Source organism: Protopterus annectens, chromosome 5.part0 (genome assembly GCF_019279795.1).
Source record: "Protopterus annectens isolate FY-2018-M chromosome 5.part0, PAN1.0, whole genome shotgun sequence".
Taxonomy (NCBI): domain Eukaryota; kingdom Metazoa; phylum Chordata; order Ceratodontiformes; family Protopteridae; genus Protopterus; species Protopterus annectens.
The window spans coordinates 1635890436-1635915951 of record NC_056735.1 but is presented as its reverse complement, the minus strand read 5'-3'; the positions used below and the strand labels follow the sequence as shown (position 1 = coordinate 1635915951).

The 25516-nt window shown below is 37.7% G+C and overlaps 1 protein-coding gene across 7 annotated transcripts in view; it reads right to left on the bottom strand.

Annotated features, from left to right (window-relative positions):
* Window positions 1-25516, bottom strand: part of CCHR5.PART0H21orf62 (chromosome chr5.part0 C21orf62 homolog) — a 557240-nt gene that overhangs the window by 108775 nt on the left and 422949 nt on the right. Inside the window, exon 1 of one of the 7 annotated variants that reach the window (XM_044071422.1) lies at window positions 3162-3262. The exons of the other annotated variants lie outside the window; for them this stretch is intronic. The gene's annotated coding sequence lies outside the window, so the exon portion shown is untranslated. Of the gene's footprint in view, window positions 1-3161; window positions 3263-25516 lie in introns of those variants that run through there. 7 annotated transcript variants of the gene reach the window in all.

The window sequence follows — 25516 nt, the reverse complement described above, 5'->3', positions numbered from 1 at the left end:
GACAGAACTTTTTTTGCATTGCAAAAAGATCAAAGAATTTTTGGAAAAAATTTAAAAAAATCATATAGATGGGAAAGATTTAAATGTACAAATATGATATTATATCGGAAGAGTGCTAAAGTAAAGAAATGTGATATTAATAAATGGGTAAAGTGCTGTCAATATGGGTGCTGTGGAAAAAAGATGTGAGGATTTAATATATAGTAAGAAAATGGAATAGGATGATATATTAGCTGAAATAAAAAAATGTTTGTGGAAGTAAGGATTGAGGGATAGAGGGTAAATATAAAAGGAAAAATAACAAAAGAAATAGAATTGTTTAGATAAGTTTTTTGTATTGATTGTAAATGATTTTAAGTATAAATGTAAAAAATGAGAGTGGAAATAATTGATTTAATGTGTTATGGTATGAAATGTAAATGTTAAGCAACACTAGTTTTTTCAAGCATTAGGTGGCACTAGAAGGCTTAAACTATTGTTTGGGAAATTCACAGATGACAATATTGTAAACATTGCTACAGGAGATATTTTGGAGAGAGAATCAGAGGAAGGTAAAATGCTAGTTACGGAGTTTAAGAGTGGAGTTCAGGATACAGAGGTATTAGAAAACTTAATAAAGGGAGGAGAACAAAATGAAGAGAGGCAAGCTGCAGTGATGTGATAGATCAAGTGTTAAGTAAACAGTCACATAATGAAGGCAGTTATGTGGTAAGAAGTGGATTACAGAGGCTGGAAGTACAGAGGCATGTTCAACTGATGGAATAATCAGTTTTAAGAATATACCCCAGAAACAAGGCATTGTGAATGACAGAAATGTAGTAAGAATGTGCAAGTGTTATAAGTCAAGGAGAAAAAGCAGTGCACAGTGCAAAGAGAAGTGTTTGTCAGGAGCAGAAGATAGCAGCTTCAGAAAAAAATGGCCTGTGGTAAAAATAAGAAGCAAAATCAGTGCTACTATTTACAGGTATGACATTATGGACAATATTATCTTGCCATTAGGATATACTTTAAAAGACAAAAGAGCTTTGATACATTTTGGGTCAAAAGACTTTTTTTTTTTTTTTTTTTGCAGGAGGGAAGCCCTTGCACTCCCAAGGTAAGGGGCAAGCTACCCTCCCACAAAATTGTTTATACCAACTCCACTGCCACATCATAGAGGAGAAAAAGGGAAAAACTCCTAAAAACCACATTGCTACCTCACAAAATGCAATACACTGTGGTGAAACTCACTATGACATTAAATTATAACATTTAAGCTGCTCAGCCAACTGTGTGGTGAGCACCTGTAGGTAAGCCTTCAGATTTAAACACAAAATAAATATGATGTGTTGGCAAATGAAGAGGAAGATAGTAACTCAGAAATAGGAGAAGAAAAAAAGCAGAAAGAAGTTAAATAGGTTGCATGGTGGGTGAGAAGGGGAAAGAGAAACATAAGAATGGGAGTAAAAATGACTAAAAAATGGGAAAAGGAATGATTTAGGCATTTTGGGCTAAAGGTGAAAAGTGTAAGAAATTAAGTGAGGGGTTTAATGGTGGATATAAGATGTGTTTAAGGAAAAAAAGGAAAATGAGGCTGTATGAGAAAAAAGATTATATAATCAATTGGATATGAAACTTGTTGGGTGTTAGGGGTATTAACAAGTGAAAATGAAGTAAAAAATCTTGGATGCAACAATTGTGATACCAAAAAGGATGATGTTGTGTGACTTGGGAAGAAATGGAGATTATGTATAACAGTAATACCTGCATATACAAACATGTCAGAAAGTAAAAAAAATGTTTGAAGAATTAAAAACATGTGATAGTTAATGTCAGTAATAATAACTGGGGACCTTAATTGTTAAGTAAGACAAGAAAAAGGAAAGTAGTGCAAAATGTAAAGGTGATAAAAAAGTGATGCTATGTGGTAAGTTGAAAACAGGAAAAACAGAAACTGGATGTATAAAAGGGGGATTTTTAAATCAGAGATACATTATATGTATTCAGGTGACACAAAGGAAGTAGGGGGTAGAAGGAGTAGATGTTTCAAATCATACAGCAAAATGGATTATCTTGGGTGATAATGGGGAAAGAAAAGGAATAAAATAGTTAACATGATGTTGAGTTACTTGAAAGAAATTAACAAGAAAGGCTGTAGACTATGAAAAGAACACATGACTGAGAGTATTTTGTGAAAGTTGGACAAATGGTTGCCAGTGTATAAAGAGGAATATAAAAGCACTTTTTGGCAATAGAAGGATACAAGAAGTAATAGAGTAGAATATTAAAACACTAAGAAAGATGTTGAGAAAGGAATGGAAGATGGAAGCAAAAAGTATGAAAAACAGAACATAAATTGTATGAGAACAATAACAAATAAGACAATGTTATATGGAAAGAAATATTTTTAAAGGAAGAAGTTTCAAGAAAATAAGGAAAAGTATGATGGGTGGATTGTAGATTAGAATGAGGTAGTAAAATGTGAATAAGAAGAAATTATGTAGGTAGTAGAAACATTTGTTGAAGCAATATATGATAGAAAAAGTTGATGGGAAGGTAGAAAGGAAAGACAGTTTTTGGGTAGAGCAAAATGTAAATTAGAAGAAATAATTGAACTGAAAGAAATGGAAGAGTTTATAAAAGAAGGGAAGGAAGAAGCAGCACCAGGCTTGGATTGGTTAAGTTATGCATGTTCAACAGATACTTGGTTTAAGAATATACAAAAGGGGGGAGTTTTTAAAATAGAGATGTATTATATGTATTCAGGTGATATGAAGTAACAGGTGAGATAAAAGGAGTAGATTTTTCAGATCATATAGCAGTATGGGCTATGTTATGTTTAATGAAGAAATTAAAGAAAGAAAGTGAATAAAACAATAAACAAGGGATGCAAATAACTTGAAAGAAATAAAGGAGAACAGTTGTAGACTATGGAAAGAACTTAAGAAAGCAAGTGTGTGTGTGTTGCAACAACTGGTAATCAAAATTAAAACACCACAGAAGCAATCATCAGACATGGAATATTAATGAATGGGGCTGAAAAATACAAAAAAATGTGTGTGTGTGTGTGTGTGTGTGTGTGTGTGTGTGTATATATATATATATATATATATATATATATATATATATATATATATATATATATATATGGATCTACTTCACTACACCGACAGTCCACTTACCCGACTTTCACATTGCTGAAATGAAAGGACTGACAAATGCAGAAGACTAACATCTGGAACACCGACTTACAACTCCAGGTAAGTAACCGCTTGATCATCCTGAAAAAAAAAATAAAACCGAAGAAAAGTAAACCAACCCCCTCAAAATAAATATGCCAGCTCTGAGATCGCACTACCATGGGGGTAAGGAGCAAAGTTCAACAGGATGGCCAAGCAGTTACTTACCTGGAGTGGAAAGTCGGTGGTCTGGATGTTGGTCTTCTGTGTTTGTCGGTCCTTTCATCTTGGCAATGTGAAAGTCGGGTAAGTAAAACGTCGGTCTACCAAAGTAGACCCATATATATATATATATATATATATATATATATATATATATATATATATATATATATATATTGTAATAGCCTGGTGTACCAAATAAAAGCACATAAAAATATCCACACAACAGTTAAGTGCTTTTGTTCCTGCTTCTTCCTTCCCTGCTTTCATAACCTCTTCATTTAGAAAACTCTTTGAAAGAGAAAACCATCAGAACTTAAATAATTCATTACATAACATCCTTTTATAGAGAGTGTTGCTTCCAATACCATTCCATTTAAAGGTGAAAGTACATCAGTATATCCCCATTCAGAATCAAAGTAAATATTTAAAACAAGATAATAGCAAAGCCAACAGTTAGTAAAAAATAAATAATAAAAAAAATAAACTCTCTAAAAGTTATCACTTTTTTATAACATACATGTTTAAGCAATAAATACTGAATTAAAAAATCCACACTAATAAGGTTTTATATTAATATTATACCACTCACAAGTAGTCCTATAACTTAGCTGCTTTTCATTTAAGAAGGGGGAGTATCGACATACTGTTATTCAACCCGGGATTTATAACTATGGAAAGAACTCATGACTGTGAGAGTATTTTGTAAAGTTGGACAAAATGGTGGGTAGTGTTTAAAGAGGAATATGAAAATACTTTTTTTTAACTAGATTGAGAAAAGAAATAAAGTTGAATATGAAAGCATGAAGAATGATTTTGAGAAAGGAATGGAAGACAGAAATAAACAGGCAAAAAATGGAAAATAAATTGTATGAGACAATATGTACAAAAGTAATATCTGTGAAGAAATAGAAGGAAGAAGTTTCACCCTTTTAGGATAGGAGATAAAAAGGAAGGAATGCAAGGTGGGTGAAATTGTAGATGAGAATAGGGTAGTAAAATGTAACAAGAAGAAATTATAGAGGTAGCAAAATATTTGTAAAAACAATGTATTAGAAGGAGGAAATTGATAGGTGAAGGTGAAAAGGAAGGACAATTTTGGATAGGGCATAATGTAAATTTGAAGAAATAATTCAGTTGAAAGAATTGGAAGTGCTTGTGAAATAAGGAAAGGAAACAGCAGTACCAAGCCTGGATGGTTTAAGTTATGCCTATTATAAGGGAAAGAGTGTAAGGGAAAAACAAATGTTTGGAAAAATGCTGAATGAGTGGTTCAAATAAGGGATAGAAGATGAAAATATATGTACTAAGGTGGTTATTAAGAATAAGTATTAGAACTTGGAGACTAATAACACTGTTTTGGAACAAGTGAAAGGGGAAGGAGTAGTTGAAGTAAATGGAAAACAAGTGAAATAAATGTTAGTAATAATAAAAGAGATGGATGCTATTTGTAGGGAGATTAAAGATGTAAGAATGTTTGTTTGTGATGTAGCAAAAGCATTTGACTCGATAATTCATAAGGCAGTGTGAAATATTTTAGGGGATTATGGGGCTGGGAAAAATAATGTAAATATTAAAGAAGTGCTTTAAACTGCATTGGGTGAAGGTTATGGTAAACAGTTTGTTAGGAAAAAAAAATAAAATTGAAAAAAGGATGAAACAAGGTTTCGAATGAGTATGTGTTTATCTGCGCTAGTAAGGAATGCAATAATACAGACATACAATGGGTGAAATGAGTGATGAAGAATGGGAAATGGAAAAAGATCTAATAATATCTATGTGTTTTTCATCTGCAGATGATTTTGGTTCTTGTAACAAAAATATAGTATGCTCAAGGGAAATTGTGACAAGGATGAAAAGGAAATTAAGTAAAGGTGGATTAATATTAAATATGTAAAAAAGTAAAGGTTTTGGTGAATTAAGGACTACAAATTCATAAATTTTACATGAAATGAGCTAAACACATTAAGAATCAGGTTTAGCAATAATGGAAAAAATAGAACAGTGAAAAGGATTCTGGATGAAAGGAAGCTAGTTGGTGGGAAACATTTTATTTAACATTTAGACAGAAGATATATATGTGTTGAATGTGTGTGTGTGTGTGTGTGTGTGTGTGTGTGTGTGTGTGTGTGTGTGTGTGTGTGTATAAATATATTTACATATATATATATATATATATATATATATATATATATATATATATATATATATATATATTTAAAAAGTTGAGATATCTGGGGAATGTATATATGTTTCCTGGAAAAATAGAAATTGATTGTTAGAGATTTTTCAGTTGTATTTGAGGATCAGGACTCAATCTATTTCAATAGGGAATTGTATATAACAAAAGCAAAGGAAGAGGTTTGAATTTAGAAAATGCAATTGCATATTTAACATCTATATGTCTTTTTGGGTATTAAAAATATGAAGAAGAAGGAAAGTAGCTTTATTGGGGAAATATTGCATGTGAAATATGGAGATATGGACAAAAATGAAAAGGGTAAAGATAAGAAGTAAAAAGGAGGAGATGGAAAGAAAGACTATGATGATAAGATGAAGTTAATGAAAACTGAGATTTATAAAGTTAAAAAGATAGAAAGGAATGGTATAATATAATAATGGAAACTATTATTTAATATATCCATGGAAAGATCATAAGGATGAGGATAAAACATTAATAAAAATAAAAACGAAAGATTTGGGCATTATTATAAGGCTGGAGATTTTTTTTGTGGAGATTATTTTAGTAAGTTGCCTGCAAAAGTAGTACAAAATATAAAGCAACAGATGAGAGAAAATGTAAATTTGTAGTGAAGAAGAAATCACAAATTATTTTTTGGATTGTAAAAAGAATGAAGATTTTTAGAAAAAAATGCAAAATGAGTATACGTGGGAAGTTTTTCTAAATATAAACATGGATATAATAGTGTATGGGAAATATGAAAAGGAAAAAAATGTGACATTGATGGGATAAGATATCGATGTTAAAAATATAGGTGTAGAAAACAAGATGTGATTAATTGCTGTATAATAAAAATAACAATGATGAATATGCATTGTTTTAAATGAAATGATGATTGTGGAGAAAAGAAGTTTGTGCAACTGAAGATGTAAAATACTGACAATATTATACTTGTAAATATTGTAGAAATATAAATAGAATGGAAGAGTCTGGTGTATTAATATATAAAATAATGCAACCCCTACTCTTTTTGGTAAGTGTTGTGGGAACGTTTCCATCCAATTGAGCTACTGCTAACCCAGGCAGATGGGGCCTTGGTTTAACACCCATCTGATGGATGGCAGAATTAGGAGTGCACTACCCCCGTTATACTGCACTGCAATGTGAGTATTGGAAAATTAATCCATCTAATTTGTGTGGGAGTGGAACCCCCCCAAGCCTTCTAATCTTCTAGCACTAAAGGCTAATAGGCTACCTGTTGAGCTGCTAAGACTACTTTTTGGAAAGGTATGCATGGTTTGCTCACTTGTTGATGGGTCACAGATTAAAGAGCAGACTACCTTCCCCACCTTCTTACTTTAGCCTGTTACTACAAAGCAGACTAAAAGCAGACAATGTCTAGACAGAATACTATGAAAAAAGTAAGGGGCCTGTCATATTTGCATCTCTTCCACAGAAAAACAGCCAAAAGGAGTTCTTCTAAAGCAATGCAAAGAGCTAAAGTGTTCTGATACTCATACTTTAGCTGGAAAAGTTTCAGGGAAGAAATGTAAGAAATGTATTCAAAATAAACATATCAGAGAAACTGTGACAGATACAGAAACTGAGGTTAAGAATCATCTAACCAAGCAATGCATCAAAATGCCTAGATAGATTTGAGAAAGTATCCTCGAAAGACATTTCCAGAGGTAGCTTTGAGCAGGCTAAGAGTTCATTTGAGTCCAGAACATTCTGTTAGACTGTTTCAAGCAACATATCTGTTCCTAGTATATCAGTATAAAAGTGCAAGCTACAGAAGTTGTAACCATGTCTATAAATTGTCAAATATTTGATGGCAGAAAAGTCCTGCACCCACAATATTTCAGAATAAATGCCCAACTCTTGCCATTCCATCTTGTAATATCTTCCTGTGTTGAAAGTTCCACCCTGAAATTTCTGGGGTGTAAGGCCCAACTTATCACTCTATAAGTCTTATTGCAGACTTTCCTACACTTTACACTGCTGGTTTTGCTTTACACAATTTTACATTCCCTCCCCCAGTGCTATGTTTGGATAAGGGTATAGTATCCAGTGTGGATATGCAATGTCTCTGCGATAAGAAAGACTTGACCATAGCACATAAACATAAATGAGATGCTAGCTCTTACAAAGGTTGTCATTTCTCTCAGTCATCTCTGGTCCCCAAGTCCCCAGGTCTCTTCAAGTTGCTACAGACAATACCACAGTGATGTGGTAGATAAACAAGCAAAGGGAGCCCAGATCTTACCCCTATGCAGATTAGTCACGTTAGCATGGGATATAGCTTTACAGCACAATCATGGACCAGTGTTTTTTTTTAAACACTTTAATGGAAAAGCTGGTGAAGGCATAGATCTAACTGTAATTATTACAGTGAAGTGAGGGGGGTGGCTGGTTCAACCAGCTACTCTTCTGATCACACTCTTAATAAAACATAGTTTTGGCAGTTTGGGTTAATTACAAATGTTTTGGGGGACATTGTTAGTAATCTGCACAGCTATCATATTTTTCAAAAGGTTTACAGTTTGTTTTCCTTTTTGATAATCCTTTGATACTTGTCCAGCAAGTTAGTCATCTTAACAGTTCTCTCATCATCTGAGCTTCTCATGCCATAAGGGTTTAAGTAATATGAAGTAGGGCATTCTTTTGCACAGGGCTTCTAAAATAATTCTTTACTGTTGTCTGATTTGACAGCTTTTCAAGGGCTGCCTATATTGTAGGACTTTGTTGCTCATACATATGATGTTCATCATTTGATCACTGCTGCGGTAGCCTTAGTTACGTGGGTTAGATGCTGCAAAGTATATAACAGCTATCCAGCTTCCAAAGCTTCAGCGCACATTCTACACACCTGGACCATTAATAGCTGGAACTGGTGACGGAGAAAGTCAGCAGCCTGAGTACCAAGCCCTTCAGAGCTTTCCTGCTGAGGAAGATCATTCCTCTTGTGGGCTTATGAGGATTGACTGCTGGTTAGAGTTTCTCTATTGCTGGGTAGATAAGTTCCCTTTGGAAGAAAAAAACGTTCACAACTTATTTTATGATTTAAAACAATACATTTTAAAGTGAAATTGTTTATTTTATGCTAGGAATTAATTTATCTTGGACTATCACTTGACTTTCAATCAGTTGGCAGACTGTGATTATAGGTTTTTTTTAAGTGTAGAACTATACACGCTTAACTTTTTCTCTAATTTTTTGTGAGAAAATCTTTCAAATTTTTGATTAGGGCTAGAGAAGATGTGTGTTGTGCTTATCATGGTGTTTTTATGATGAAAACACTATTTTTTTGATACTTACCTTTTACAGACTACTACTGCCATTTGTAGCCAAACTTCAGGCTTCATTCTCGACGTTAACATGGAACAGCTTACCAGTTCTTTGGTTATCCTTCTTCTGGAGACAAAAAGAAGAAACTTCTAGGTAGCCTTCACTCCTCAGAAGGTTACTAGTTTGCATCAGCTGCGAATGAGTGAATCTACTTGGCCATTTCTGGTTTCTCAGACCACAATATCTTCTTCCCAAGTTTCTTCTGGTGTAATCCCTTTAACCATCATAGACCAGAAGTTAGACACATCCTCTGTGGTTGTTGGAGTGTTCTTATGGGCATAGGAAAGTCACTCTTGTTGGTTCTGGAGGAAGGAGTGGGGAATGCTTCTCTGCTAAATGGACTGTGATGCCTATTTCCCATGGTGATGTCACTAATAGGAGTTGGTCTGCATCCAAGGAGATCCTGAAAGTTAAACATTTATATTTTCCTGTATCTGTTACTTTAGACAGAAATTATTTATTGGGCTTATCTCAGGACTTAGTACAAACTCTTAACCTTTCTCATTCTGGATTTTCTGGTACAATGAAATTCTTCATTTTGTGAAGATCCTCAGTGTGATGAACAGGGATGTGATTGTGAGGAAAAAACTGTTTTCCTCAGGTAACTGATTCTGATGAGCTTATTTCTTCTGATTGTCCCTTGGAAGAATTTTCTTTTTCTGAAACCATATCTAGTATGAACCACATCTTTCAGTCAGAACATAATGGCATTACAGTTTCTTTGAAAAAATATCATGATTTACTATAACCAGAATTTCCTCAACCTACTGTTGTTTCTCCTATTAATCCAGTTTTGAAGGATGTTTGTATTACAGCCTCTAACATGCCTGACACCCATCCTGTGGACATTAAAAAGACAGATTGTATGAAGCTTCTTTGTCGTAGAAGTTTTAATTTTCTAATCCCAGATCTGACCCTGCACTGATTTCCTTGGCAACTCGATCTGCAACTAAACATTTGGTAAATACAAATCCCTCTCCCTCTGATAATGATAGGAAAAGCCTATGACAAATTTGGGAAAAAATGTATACCTCTGTCGCACTTATTTTTAGGATTCTTAATTGTCAACCTTACATATTAAAATTACTGCTTGCTTCATTTGAGAATATGAAGATCATTATAACCACTTTTACTTCTTCTGAGGAAAATTTTTGTTTGAATACACGGATTGCTTCTGCATCTCAAGTAACCAATCATTCTTTGAAATGTTCTTATGACTCAGCTGATGCCTCTTCCAGAGAAGCTTACTGAGGAAGTTTACATGGTTACATTCTCAAAATTTACCTGAAGATGTTAAAGCTGAAATTTTCAATTCCCTCCTTGATAGGGAGGTTGTTTGTGGACTATCTGCTGCTGAAGTTTTGAAGAGGTGTGATGAAAGAGGGAAACTAATTCAAGTGGTGACTCAAAATTTTCAGCCTTTCTTCTCTGACTTTGTTACATGCTTCAAATCTAACTCAGGATGTTCACCACATTGGTCACTGCCCCAATAGCCATAGCTATATATGGATTACAGCTTTCTAAGGATATAACAGCTGGCCAGCTTCCAAAGCTTCATGGCACCTTCCAAATGCATAAACTGTCAGGCAGCTCAAGTTGAGCTGACTTAAAGACAAGTTTGGGTGCCATGCCATTCAGAGTTTTACTGCTGCCAAGGAGCACACTTCTTTGAGGTCTTCTAGGATTGATGGTCAGCTTGTCCTGTTCCTTTGCTGGGCAGATGTTTCGTTTGGGGATAAAAGCTCCCATTCACTATATTTTTTTATTATTAATACTTTTCTCTTCAGGAATATTATTTTAATGCTAGCAGTTTGTGTTTTAACAGACTACCACAAGACTGTACTTTACTTTTAAATGGGGGTGCTCTTTTTCTCTGTTAGTTTAAACTAACTGAAAACCATCTTTTCTGTAGAGAAATTGTGTTTACTTTACTTTATGGGGCTGGCACAAAGTGCTTCTTACTGTGTTTGTCTTTGAAAAATTGACTTTTAAAGACTCTTTATTTTTACTAGCATTTGCTGCTTGTTTTCTCCAGGAAAGAGCTACCATTTTTGGCTTGAACATGGAACAATCTGACTGTTCTATGGTATGTTCTTATTCCAGCCACAAATGGAAAAAGTTGAGCATTCAGCCTTATTGCCATCACAGTAGGCTAACAATTTGCCTCAGCCACAAGTGGGTAACTCTGCTGTGGGTATTTTTTGCACCTCAGATCACTAATCTTTCAGCCTGGATCCCTCTGGTGTAGCACATATAGCCACTATGGACCAGGGATTAGCCACATCCTCTGAGGCTTTTGGAGTTCCCTCAGTGGGCAAGGAAGAGCCAGTCTTGTTTGGCCATAGGAAAGGGAACAGGGAAGGCTTTCCTGTTTGGTCAGAATGCTGTGCCCATCCCTGGGGAAGCTGCTGCTGCTATTAAAAGTCCAGTTTTTTCCTATCAAAAAGAAACAGAACACTAAACAGGTATCTATTCCTCCTCAAATTCTCAGCTGCTACACTTTAATCAGTTAACATTTGCCCACAAAATATTGCATCAACCAGACAAAACCCCTGCCCTCCAAAAACTATTACAACCATACATCACTTCCAGACGCTCCGCTCAAATAATAAATTCCTACTAGACACCACCAAAGCAAATAACACAGCTGGAGAATCACTCTTCTCAAACTACATCCCTAACATATGGAACAAACTGCCCACCCAAATTACTACATGCTGCTCTTTAACGCAGTTTAAAAAACTCCTAAAACTACATCTGAAAGACTCCTGGCTCTGTTCTTGTAACTGCCCTGGATAGATCTCTAACTGCTCAGCTCTACATCTCTAACTAACTTTGTATCTCATTGCCCTCCCAATAAATCCTAACTGAAGCATCTGTCCTCTCCTTCTCTCAGGAGTCTCCGTATCATCCCAAGCCTGACAAATGACTTGTATACTGTACATACTCATACTATGATGTCTATTGTACACGTTTATCTAAGACATTCTATATTTATCTTTTTGTAACTTTTATGTTTGACACTTTGAGCTTGCTTGCAGACAAGCCTTTTTCTTTTGCAGTATATATAAACTTTATGTTTTTGTGTAAGTCTTATATTACCTGTAACTGTAACTCAAATTTGTAACTTTCCCGGTAAACAAATGTTAAATAAATAAAATAAATAAAATAAAAATTTCCACAGACAAGAGTAGTTTACTGAGTCTAATTCCGCATTTAATTCAGGCTATTGATCATTCTTGTAAAGTAGTTCTGGTAAAAGAAAGCAGGATAGCGCCTTTTCTGAAGAGATTCGAGATTCTGAATCTGGGCAGAAGGAAGAATGGACTGATACAGGAGTTTCCCCCTCACATTTCTGATTCAGACTCAGATGAGAGCTCAGTTTTTGACTCTACCTGTGTGGGGGGTCCCCTTTCTCCAGCACTGTCTTTTCAGTGTAAAAGCACTAGCTTCTTAGTCCCTCAGAAAATACTATGAGCTGTTACAGAATGAATTTCCAAACTCTGCACCCATTCCTCCAGTTCTGTCAGCTCTGGAGGATGTATATGTTACTGCATGCACATTCTCTGAAAGTCAGACAGCTGCTCCTAAAATAGCAGATACGATAAGTATTTTAGATATTTATACCCTTTTCCCAAACCTGATCCAGCAACTATAGTTAATCCTTCTGCTGCCAAACACTTCATTAATTCCAATTCTACTAATTTTGATAAGGGTAGGAAGATTATTAACAAGCGTGGGGAAAATGTATAATTCTGCAACTTTGATTTTCAGAATTTTGAATTGTCAGGCTGATATGTTATGATTTGCTCTGCGTATGAGGAATGTTTTGTCTGCAGTCTTCTTGTTAGGAAAATCTGCTTTAAATAATTTAATTTCTTCTATTCAAGTCACTACTCATTGTACACAGTGCGTGTATCACTCTCTTGATACTTCCTGCAGAGCCATGACCACTGGTACTGCTTTGAGGACGTTTGCATGGCTCTGTTCTCAGAAACTGACAGAAGATGTTAAAATTGAGATTTAAATTCTTCTTTGGGCAGATTTAGTTTTTGGCTTCTGTGCTGAAGAAATGATCAAAGGGTGTTATGAAATGGGTAAGCTGATACAGGGAATCTAAGATTTTTCAGCCTTCCTTTTCCAACATTTCCAAGGGATTCTCTAACTCCTCCAAAGACAGTCTCAACAAAAATACAGGTAAACAGATGTTTAAGAAGAAATGGCAAGGGAGTTCGAAGAATAATTCTGGAAACTCCCCAAACCAAAAACAGTCCAGTAAGTCACAATGACTATTTAAGAGACTTTATTCCACCCCCCCCCCCCACTATGGCAGCCCCTTTTTTCTTCCAGAAAGTCTGAATCTCCACTTTTGTCTTTGGCACAGATAGTTTCAGACAAATGATTTCTGAAACTCCTTTATCAAGGTTACAGATGGCAGAGGGAGGAAATTCCTCTTTTCAAGGGGGAAATTCCTCATCCTCCAGACCAGGCATGGGCAAACTACGTCGTTAAAACGCTTGATTCGCCAGACCAAACTTGAAAAAAATTTAATAAATTAACCTTTGTTAATTTTTATTTCCCCTGCAATTTTCTGATGTCTCTCTAGGCTCTAGGCTCTAGATATTGGCTTTGTTGAGGTGAAGAAGCGCCTATTACTTTGCACTTTGCACTTTACTCTTTTGACCCCCCCCCCCCGAAGATGAGCGATGACAGAAGAGGAAAGTGAAGGAAAGGGACGAGTAATGTCAGTGTTCAATAAGGAGTGGACAACTATTTTCTTTTGCTGCTGGCATGTTCCTGTGTGCAGTTTTGAATGTGGAAAAAAAACCTGTTTTAATTTTAAAAAACATGCCACAAAGCAGCTAATTATGCTAGCATGCTCTCAACAACAAAGATGGGAAGCTGCTGCTGAAAAGTGAGGCTGATTTGAGAGAGCTCAATTTAATTTTTTCACTCAGCATTTTCACCGTCAAACCAAAAGGCCAGTTTCAAGTCAAAAGCCAGTTTTATACTTCACTATCTCATTTATGGAAACTACTTCTTACTGACTGCACTGTTCTGTTTTGACTTGCCCCACTTTGGACTGTTGACTTTTGGCAAAAAAAAAAAAAAAAAAAAGGCATCAACAGGACAAGTACATCTGCATGGAAAAAAGAAAAAAAAAAAGATATCAGGAGGTGATGGTGATATCCCCTTATATGATTTTAACTTCAAAATGTAAAAATTTTTTTTTCATTTTTTTATTTTTCAGTGTTTAAAGACATTTTTTATTTTTATGTTTTCTCATTTTTCATTTTCATTTTTGCATTTTGATTCTCTGTTCATGTTTTTGTTTTCTCCCAATTTCCAATCCCAGTTGATGTCCAAATGTTGCCAAAAGCATGATGTTTTCAAAGCATATCATTGCCTTCCTTTGTCAAATGTACCCACAAATGTTAGCCGAGAATGCTCCAGACCATTGTCTTTTTTTCCACCTATCCATCATGTTCATAGGTTCATACTAGGCTATCTGCCGTAGGGCATTTATAAGCCTAGCCAGAGTGTGTTTGGCTTTCACCACCCATTTTAAATTAATTTTGCTATGCCCTTTTTCAAGGTTAGTATACTGTGCCTCTGTCTAACAGTGACACAGAAGTGATACCCGGGGTAAACCTATGATCTCCCATCCACTCATCAAGATTCCTCTTGAAGAGAGTCAATGAGGGACTCTGCCTAACCTGGACTGGGATTTTATTCAAGAGTGAAGGGAGCCTCTGGGTTATGAATCTGTCCCTCCAGCATGTCCTATTTATTTCAGTGCTGAGGTTAAAGTCTCTCGAGCGCGTAGCTCAATGGGATTTGGATTTTCTGAGGTGCAGCATGTCCATTAATTCTGGGTTGGACATGGCTTTATACGTCAGGCACAGATCGCCTCTGAGCAGGCAATATGCCACTGAGTAGAGCTGGAGTTTCTTTAACCGGGCAGCATGTGGCATCTGTTTGAGCCCTTTGATCCTCTTGGTGAGGTACTTTTGGGGTCTTTCCAGTTGCTGCAGGTGTCTGGTAAGGTACATCCCAAAAGGGGCATTGTACTCAATTATGGGCCTGATGAGGGATGAGTAAAGAGGCACGATGACCTCCCCTGATCTAGATGTGAATCCCTTCATGATTAGGTGGGCTATATAAAATGTTCTTCTAACCACTTTGGCCACGTGGTTGTCAAATGAGAGATTGCTATCAACTTGGGTCCCCAGGTCCCTAATTACTTTTTCTGTACTTAATGGATTACCACCTATGTGGTAATTTGTGGGCACTTTGTTTTTGCCAAAGGGGATGACCATACACTTTTTGGTGTTTAGCTTGAGGCCATAGCTCTGGCACCAGTTGTCTGTTTCTATGAGGCCCTTTTGGAGGATGCTTGTGTTGGCTGGAGAGTCGATTATGGTGCCCAGTTTGCAGTCATCTGCGAACTTGGTCAGCCACAGTCCTTCCGTGTTGGCCTGTACCTCTGAGAAATATATACCGAACAAGAGAGGTCCCAGGACTGAGCCTTGTGGGACACCACTTGTAACTGGTTTGGAGTCTGACATGGCTCCAGCAATTCTAACCATGTGGGTTCTGTCCTTGAGCCAGTTTGCAACCCATCTAGTGACATAGGGGTTTATATTTAAACTGATGAGCTTATCTATAATGCCCGAGTGGGGTATTGTATCGAAGGCTTTTGCGAGGTCCAGGTAGGCTGTGTGGACCACCTTCTCCTTGTCAATGGCCTTGGTGACTGTTTCAAAGAAATTGACCAGGTTTAAGAGGCAGGATCTGCCCTTAACAAAGCCAAACTGGGTAGGATCCAGTGTCTGTAGGTCCCCAATATCTTTATTTATGAGGTCCATGATGATCCTTTCCATAGCTTTGCAGACCAAGCTAGTCAGGCTTATGGGGTGATAGTTTCCAGGATCCATTGAGGCACCACCTTTGTGGAGAGGGACCACTGTTGCTGTACGCCACTCTTTGGGTACATATCCTGTAGTAAGGCTGAGATTGAACAGTAGCTTTATGTTTGGGTTTAGCTCTTCTTGGAGTTCATGTAGGACGCAGCCCGGGACACCGTCTGTTCCCATTGATGCTGTGTTTTTTGCTTTGGAGAGGGCGGCTCTTACCTGAGCATCTGAGATGTCAGGGGGGCAGCACACTGCTGGGATAGATATTTGCCCTTTTGGTGGGGGGGGGAGACGTTTGCGCTGAACCTGTCAGCTACGATGTTGGCAACGTCTGTGGGTTCAGTGTATTTTGTGTCATTTTGGACTAATTCTGAGCATATCTGGGAATTCCCACCCAGGTTCCTAACATAACTAAAGAAAGCCTTGTGATTATCCTTAGTGTCCTGTGCAATGTTTCTCTCAAAGCTGGCCTTAGACGATTTTATGAGTGCCCGTAGTTTTTTGCTAATACTGATCAGAGATGCCTTCCCTTTTTGGGATTTTGCTCTATCATGTAGTAGCTTCCTCCTTCTATTGTATAGTTTGTTTATGGCTGGGGTCCACCAGACAGGACGTCTGTCTTTGGAGGATTGGGTCTTGGTTTTATTTGGGATTGCATGATCCATGCATTCCTGAAGGTGTTCATAGAATGCGTTTATAAAGGATTCTGCAGTCTGGGCCATATTTTCCACAGGCCTGGGGGCTTTGAAGGATTCCACCTTGGTTTTGAGGAGTGTGAAATTTGCTTTAGAGAAGTTTTTCACTGTGGTTTTCTGGGCAGGGTGTGGGGTTGTGATGTGAATATCCAGTGAGATTAGTTTATGGTCTGATCTTACCAGTGTGGGATACACTTCTGGTCTGGAGTATAGATTCCCCATGTTGGTGATGATCAGGTCCAGTATGTTTTCCCCTCTTGTGGGAGTGGTAACAAGTTGTTCCATAGCATTTGAGTTTATAAATTTTAGGAACCTTTGGGCTAGGGTGTTGGAGCTAGAGTAATGCTCCCAGTCTATGTTTGGGTAGTTGAAGTCGCCCAATATAATGTTGTTTGGAGAGACCTTCATATTTTCCAGTGTTCTCAGGAAGGCCGAGTGGGGTTCCTGGGCTTGGGAGGGTGGTCTGTAGCAGGCTATAAACTGGAAGGCAGTTTTACCCACTGTTAGTTGCACATGGATAGTCTCTGATGCTTTGTGCTGTGCCACCAACCTGGATGTGTGGGTATCTTTGACGAATATTGATAATCCCCCTCCTTTTGTGGTTTGGTCCAAGTTTTGGGGCCGAAAAGCATGGTATGAGGTATAACCTGGTAGTGCTGGGGTGCTCTCGGCAGCCTTGAACTAGGTTTCTGTTACTGCACTGATATCGATGTTCTACATGCTATGGAGAGTTTCGAGTGCATGCATCTTGCGGTTTAGACTTCTGGCGTTGAGTAGCATTAGTCTTAGTTTCTTATCCCTTGTGTTACCTATGGAGGTGGGTTTGTCTTTTGAGCCTTGCCTAAAAAAGGCACTATGGGGGTAGCAAGAGCCTTTGCCAATATCAGAAAGCCCAGGGGTGACAGGTGCAAGCCGTCCCTAGCGAAGCATCGTGGCTTGTCGAGCATATCATCCCAGGCTGACAGGCATTGGATCCCCTTTGAATGACACCAATACTTAAGCCAATTGTTGAAATTGATCATCTTGTCTTCATATTGTGGCATCATTCTTGGTGAGGGTAAGATGCTACTCAAGGTCAGGGTCATACTGGCCTGGGCTACATGCTCAGAGAGCTCCTCTATGTCTCTTTTCATGTAGTCCAGGGAGGTACATCTCAGGTCATTCACACCAGCATGGACAATGACTGAGTCATATTTGTACTTGCCTTGGAGTGACCTGAGTGCTTGTGTTATGTGGCGGATCCTAGCGCCCGACAGATAGCTCACCGTGACCTTCTCCTTGTTTAGCCTGGTGAGCGGGACGTCAGTGTGCCTGATGATAGAGTCACCTATTACAAGTGTAGCAGGTGTGTTGTTTAGCCTTAAGGGCTGTGACTGTTTAGCACACTGGCTTTGTGAGATATGTGTTGCATGTGTTTTGTTTTGGGGTAGCGGTTGCTTGGGTGTCTGCTTTGGAGGTCTCTGCTGCTTAGGCAGATTTTTATTTAGAGCCTCCGAGTATGTTTTTGTGTGTTTATGTGTTTGGTTTGCTGTCATAGTAGGCCTATGTGAGACTGGAATTGTAGTGAGTGTGGTTTCCTTCTCCTCCTGACTGGTTACGCCAGTAGTGAGTTGACAGAGCTTAGCCTCCAGTTTGGCTATATGGTTGCATCTCTCACATGTGTTGGAATTTGTTGGGAGGAGGAGAGGGTTGTCTGTGTACATGAGGCAGTTGTAACATTGCCTCAAGTTTCCCAGATTCACCAGATGGACTGGAGAGGAGATTGACAACTGACCTTTGGACATGCTAGAATAGTATTGGGAATTCCTTTATAATTGAAAAAATGGCCAATGGGGAACAAGGTACTCAAGGGGAGTTTGTGAGGGTGTAGTGCTTTTAATTTTTTAGTGCTGACTTAGTGAGCAAGTGCCAGGTAACTTAAATGCAATGTGTGTTACAGGTAACTTAAATGCAAAAATGACAAACAGTAACTTTCTTTCAAGTGAAACAAGGAAATAAGTACAGTAAGCAATGCAGATATCACTAGGGATCCACAGAAGCGCTGAAAAGCTGTGTTTTAGGTGAAATTAGCGTTTCAGGGAAATAACAAGCATACAAACAAAGCTAGATTCAGCAGGCCTGGATCTAGTCTATGCTACAGCAAACAAGGTGTACCAATTTCAGTAAGAAGCAGTTCAGATATGCAGGCACTATAAGCCTTTAACCAGAAATTCCCAGCTCAGAAGGGCAGAGTCCAGCCTGTCCTCCCACAAGAGTGCAGACCACGAACCCTCTTAATGTAAAATAACTGGCTTGAAGCCCAAGTGCTTAAACCAGAATTAATACACTTTTAGAATAACAGACACTGATTCCTCAATCAGCAGTTCCCAACTTAGAAGGATGTAAGCTACCTGTTCTGCCACTACAGTGCAGACCACAAACCTTCATCATGTCCTGTCCAAAGAAGCGATAGAACCAGTTCCCCCCTTCCTAGGTGGGAATTTTTTTTTCATGTATCTTTAGTGCTAAAGAAAGAAAATGCTTAAAGAGAAGTTCTAGACCTTTCTTTCCTAAACCTGTTTCCTATAGTGCCCAAATTCAAGTAAGTCAAAATAACTGTTTAAGAGGCTCCCCTATGGCAGCCCTTTTTTTTCTTCCAGAAAGTCTGAATATCCACTTTTTTTCTTTGGCAACAGATAGTTTCAGACACATGGCTTCTGAAAATCTTTTATTAAGGTTACAAATGGCAGCGGGAGAAAATTCCTCATCCTCCAGACCAGACTTTTCTTTCTGCCTGTCCTTTATCACATGCTATCCCAGGAAGTGAAAGAACCAGTTCCTCCTTCACAGCTGGAAAGGGGTTTTATTCAAGGATGTTTTAGTGCTAAAGAAATAAAATACTTGGAGACCAGTTCTGGATCATTTTTCCTAAACCTGTTTGTTATAGTGTCCAAATTCAAAACAACATCACTTCACAACCTTTTACCTTCTCTTCCTCATTCAAGTTTCCTGGTAACACTAGATTTAAAAGATGCTTATCATCACATTCCTATTCATCCAGACTTGAGGCATTTCTTGAGGTATTGTATGTCTGGGTCACATTATCAGTTCTCTGCCTTACCCACTGCACCAGAAGTGTTCAGGTACAGCTCATTGCAGCCTAAAAGGGTATCCACACTTTTTCATATTAAGGCAACTTGTGTATCTTTACAGAGTAGTCTTCAAAATGTCAGTAATATCTCTCTTAGGTGAGAGGTCTCTTACACAAGCTTGGATCCCAGGAGAACATTCAGAAGTCTTTCTTGACTCTGTCTCACAGGATTATGTTTCTTGGATGCCATCTAGATACCACAGTTCAAATAGCTTTTCTTCCACAGGAAAAAATAGATCTGTATCTAGATCTGTTTCTAGGTTTTTCATTCACATTTTAGTTATTTCAAGGTAATACCTCAGGAGTTTGGTTCTCATGGCTTCTATGATTCTCATGAAATCCCTGGTAAAGACTCCAAATGCGAAAGATACAGTGGTATCTGAAGTCTTTTTGGTCCCAGCACCAGCAACAATTGTCTTTTCAGATCCCAGTATTGGGGTTTGTCAGAAAATAAATCACTTGGTGGAGACAACAAATATCCCTAAATCCTGGTCTCCCTTTCTTCCTCCCTGTTCCAAAGCAGTCAGTCACCACAGAAGCCTCAGACTTTGCTTAGGGAGTAGTTTCAGGAAGGATAAAAGTGCAAGGTATATGGGACACCAAGGATAGACACAAGTACATAAATATAAAAGGGATACTTGCCTTGATAAAGGCACTCAACTCTTTGAATCATCTTTGGTTCCTGGGACCTCTTCATGTTGTTACAGGCAATACAGTAGTCATGTAGTACATCAACAAACAAGGGGAGAACCAGGTCATACCCCCTCTGCAGACTAGCCATATTAGCATGGGAGATAGCTTCACACCAAGGTCTCACTCTACAGATATCCTACATGCAGTCAGAGCAAAATTGCGTGGTAGACAAGCTGAACAGGATAAGGACAGACCCTCATGAATCAAAACTATATCAGGATGTCTTCCAAGATTTAATCCATATGTGGGGAATTTTATTTTATTTTTTATTTTACATTTGTTGACCAGGATGGTCTGACTGGATACATATCCATTTTCAGCGGAGTCCCGGGGAGAAAAGCTCCAGACACATAACAATTTACAAATTTTTAGGTAGATAGCATTAAGTAACAGTGAATACAGAAAGAAAAATTAGATAGTACAATAATTTCAGTTCAGAACATACAAGCTGATTACAGGCATAGCAGAATACATCCATCCAAGAGGCATGAGACATACTTTAAGTTGTGGTAGTAGGTAAATGTTACCTTGTTACCTAGGGTTTAGGATATTTTAATTAGGCAATAAAACCTCGATTAGTCCTCTTTGCCTCCTCTCTGAACAATCACCTGTCAAGATTCTACTCCAGGACTCCATGCAAGAAGGTCTGGGAAACACATGCCTTCTTTTGCTTGAACAGAATTTTTCCTGTATGCTTTCCTACTGTTTCCACTAATTTGTAGGGTACTTCTGAAGATTCAGAAGGAATCCCTCAATATCATTGTGTGACTCCTTTCTGGCCCAGGCAACCATGGTTGTTCCTTCTTTTGGAAATGGCCAGGGACAATTACCACAAGCTTCCTCACAGACTGGATTTATTCACACAACAGCAGGGGTGTTTGATACACCTTGATACCAGTCAACTTTAATTGGCTGAGTGAATAATCCTTCTTATATGCCTAAAGTGGTATCCAAGTTTACTTTAAGTCAAACTATTTACCCCTCTGTTTTCTATCCTAAACCAAAAATAAGGGAGAAAGGATACTTTATGCATTTGATGTCCGCAGACAACTCAGGTACTATCTTGACAACTAAATGTTTCAGATCTTCAGATTAATTGTTAATTTCTTGTGTAGGTAAGAAGAAGGGAGAACTTGTGTCAAAAGAGACCATTTTCAAATGGTTGTCAAAGACTGCTTCCTTTTGTTATATTCTCTGCAAGAAAACTATTCCAGGCAGGGTCAAGGCCCACTCTATCAGGGCCTTGGTTTCTTCTGTATTTTATTTGGAAAGGGTTGGATTCTAGAAATATTCTAGAATCTGCAGCTTAATCCTCTGTACATATAGTACTTTTATAAAGCACTATAAGCTTGATTCCTTGTCTAAGTCTAGATTAGTCTTTGCAAATACCATTTAATGGGGACTCCTGGACTCTTCTCCTTCCACTTACCAAAGGTAGTATGCTTTGGTAATCTACCTATATAGCTAAGGCTACTGCAGTAGTGAGCAATATGATGAACATAGTACAGTTGTGTAAGTAAAGTTATCATGACAGTAGATGCAAACATCTACTGTCATGATAAGTCTACTTACACAACTTGAATGAACACTGTTGCAGTAGCCATTCTCTCCCTCCATCTCCCTTGATTTTTGATGTGTTGTTTATGCTAAGGTGTGAATACTTATTTTTTTCTCCTTAGAACTGTCCTTTCAGGGCTCATTCTCCCTCTCTCTCTCTCTCTTTGTATCTCTCTGTTGGTAGGAAAGCTCTCAAGGCTTGACACCCAAACTTGTCTTGTTTGCAAGTGTACTATCTTCTTATTTATTTATTTCTTTATTTATTAATTAATTTATTTATTTATTGCATTTGTTGATCCACTTTCAGTGGAGGCCCAGGGAGAAAGCTCCACAATCTACAAGCACCCCATATATACATACAAGACACAAATAAAATAATGTAACAAAATTGACACACATAAAAAAAAAATTACAAAGCAAGTAAAAAAATATGTGTGTAACAGAGATAATGATTAACTTAACTGTAAAACAAAAAAAAAAAAAAAAGGTCTTAGTAGTCTGTTAGAGAAAGGAAGTACATGAATGTAAAGAATGTAAAGTTAGAGAGAGAGAGATAGAGAGAGAGAGAGAGGTAGTGATGGAGTGTGGCATGTGGCAAAATAAATATAAATAGATAGTTGAAGATAATAGATAAAGATGAACAGAGTGGAGTAGTAATATAAGTATATATAGCATATATTAGTAGATATTGAGTGTGATACTAGAAGCACAGGGGGGCTTAGATATGTTGTGTCTTTCGACTTTTTGAACTTAGGCAGTATTTAGCTGAGAATCGAACAGGACAACGCTTACTGTGAGATGATAACGTGCAACGCGCACCACCACCACACCACAGGGTAGTCCATATATAATACAAAAAAACAAAACAAAAAGAAAAGTTGGTCCTTTGATGTTACTGTGGATATGAAGGTCAAAAGTTAAATTGTCATCGATAATGACTCCTAGCAATTTTGTACTTTATAAAAAGCAGACATTCAAAAAACAATGTCAAGCAGGCTAAAGAAAAGGGAGCAGAAAATGATTTTTTTTTTTTTTTGGTTTTTTTGATTTAAAGGATAGTTTCTCTTCCTAGAGACTGGTGTTTCTGGGAAAACATTCAAAAATCTTGTTTCACTAGGATTTATGACATCCAAGATTTTTTCACAGTCTCTAACCAAAACTAAATGATTGAATATGATCAAAATATCTAAAACACTGTCAGATTCCAGTTTTCCAGTTTTAAAATTTTGTAAAAAGGACTGAGAGGAGAGAGACAAGAGTTATCAGGTCTCCCATTCTCATCTCCCATTTTCCACAACACACACAGAGTAACAGAAATTTCAGACTTTGCTTGGGGATCTATGCCTCTAGGGGCAAAAGTGCAGCAACAAAAAAAAAAAAAGACAAACAAAAAAAAAAAAAGAGATATTGAAATATAAATTAACTTTCTTTCTCAATCATCTGTTAGCCTTCTTAGGCTCTTTATCTTGTTTTGGAAACAATGGCTCTTGCTCCAGCTGAACCAGCTCATTAGGCTGATTTGAGTTTTTTAACATGGAAAACAGATTTGCTGATTGATTTGACTTCTGCACGAAGGGTACCTGAGGTCAAGCTCTCTTGCTTTTTTTGTTTTTTTCTTTTTAGGGTAGATAGGGTTTCCTTTTTCCTATGCCTAAATTTATAAGTGAATTTGGTTATGATCCAAGCTTTTCATCTCCATCATTCATTCATCTTTTCCTCTTTTTTCCTGAACCTAAAGATGAGGGAGATCTGGATGTCCATGTCCGTTTTTTTTTTTTTTTTTTTGGCCCCATGCTATCTCTTTTCCCTATATTCCCACTAATATGTCACTGCAACAGTGACCAAATGATGAACACAGTCCTGTTGTATAAGTAAAGTTACCGCAATAGTAGATGTTTGAATGATTACTGCTGCAGCCAGCACCCATACCTCTGATTTTATCCCACCAGCAGCTGAAATCAACAACTGTCTGCCTGTTTGAGGCGGACAGAGTCAGTTCTGCATTGCATACAGTTTATCCTTAATGCAGTGTCATTAGTTCCTGTAGTTGCATTTTACAAAGTCCATCATAGTTATACTTTCTACTGGAACTAAGCCAGACACTGTAGCTATACTAGGGTGTGCATTAAAACATTTTTTTGTGTACTGAAGCACTTTGTGAAACCCTGCACAACTTCCTCTCCCTTCAGTTCTTTGTCATTATCATCCACTGACATGACATTTTTCTCAGCATTACAACAATCATGTATGAAATAACCTAGTTAACTCCACTGAATATGCAGAAATGTATACCACCGCACTATGCCAGCATGTAAACAGCTGCATAGATGCAGCTGTACCAGTAGGAACAAGTGCAGGGCAAATCCCAGAAATAAACCCACATGGTCGAACTATAATATCAACAAGCTTTATAATAAAAGGAAAATAATTTTGACCAAAAGTAAGAAGAGTAATTCCCAGAATGCTAGAGCCCTTGTCATGTAAATAAACAAACAACTTAGTAGCTTGATAAAATCCACCAAAGCTGAGCATGAGACAAGAATAGCTATCCAAACCGAAGACAAATCACAAGGTATTTTTCAGTTATGTTTGTAATCTCAAAAGTACAAGGCAGCAACGCACTTACCTGATTGTGAATCACTTTACGTACACTGAGGCTGAAGATATAGTTAACCTACTGGCCAATAAATTTAGCTCTAACTGACCCTTCTCTCCCCTCTCTGTCCCTCAAGAAATACTCAAATCTGCCTCACCTCTAGCAATTATACAAAATTAAGTACTAAACATGCTATCAAAAGTTAAAAATACTGCATTGGGTCCTGACAATATCTCTGGTTGCATCTTAAATAGCATGAAGCACAATTTAGCCACACCCCTGACAACACTGTTCAATCTCAGCCTCCATACAGGTTTTGTACCAAGTGAATGGAGAACAGCTACAGTCATTCCCATGACCTAGGCGATTACAAGCCCATAAGTCTGACCAGCCCCATATGCAAAACCATAGAAAGACTTATCAAAGAATTAATCAACTGGGACATAAGAAACCACCAAACACTGGACCCATCTCAGTTTAGATTTTGTCTAGGGCAGGTCATGCTTTCTCAACCTGGTGGATATTTTTGGAAAGGTTACCAAAGCAGTGAATGAAGGCAAAACAGTACACACAGCATACTCAGCCTGGCCAATGCTTTTGACACAATTCCCCACTCAGGCACAGCAGAAAAGGTAAATAAACTGTGAATAAACCCCTATGTCACCTGCTGGATTGCCAACTGACTCATAGAACACAGATAATCAAAACAGGAGAAGTTACCTCCATAAAGAGACCAGTCAGGAGTGGAGCCCCCAGGATTGTGTGTTGGGACCTCTGTTGTTTGACATCTACTTTTCTGAATTAAAAGCCAATACCAAATGGCTCAGGCTGACTAAGTTTGTAGATGACTGCAAGCTAGGAGCAGTCACTGAATCTCCAAATGACTTACCCAACAAGCAGGAAGGTTTGTCTCCAATAAATAAGTTGTATCAAATCATGGTCTGAAAAGAAATGCCAAAAAATGAATTATTTTAGCCTTTGGGACGTCATCTACCCCAGGGAACAAGCACATTGATAA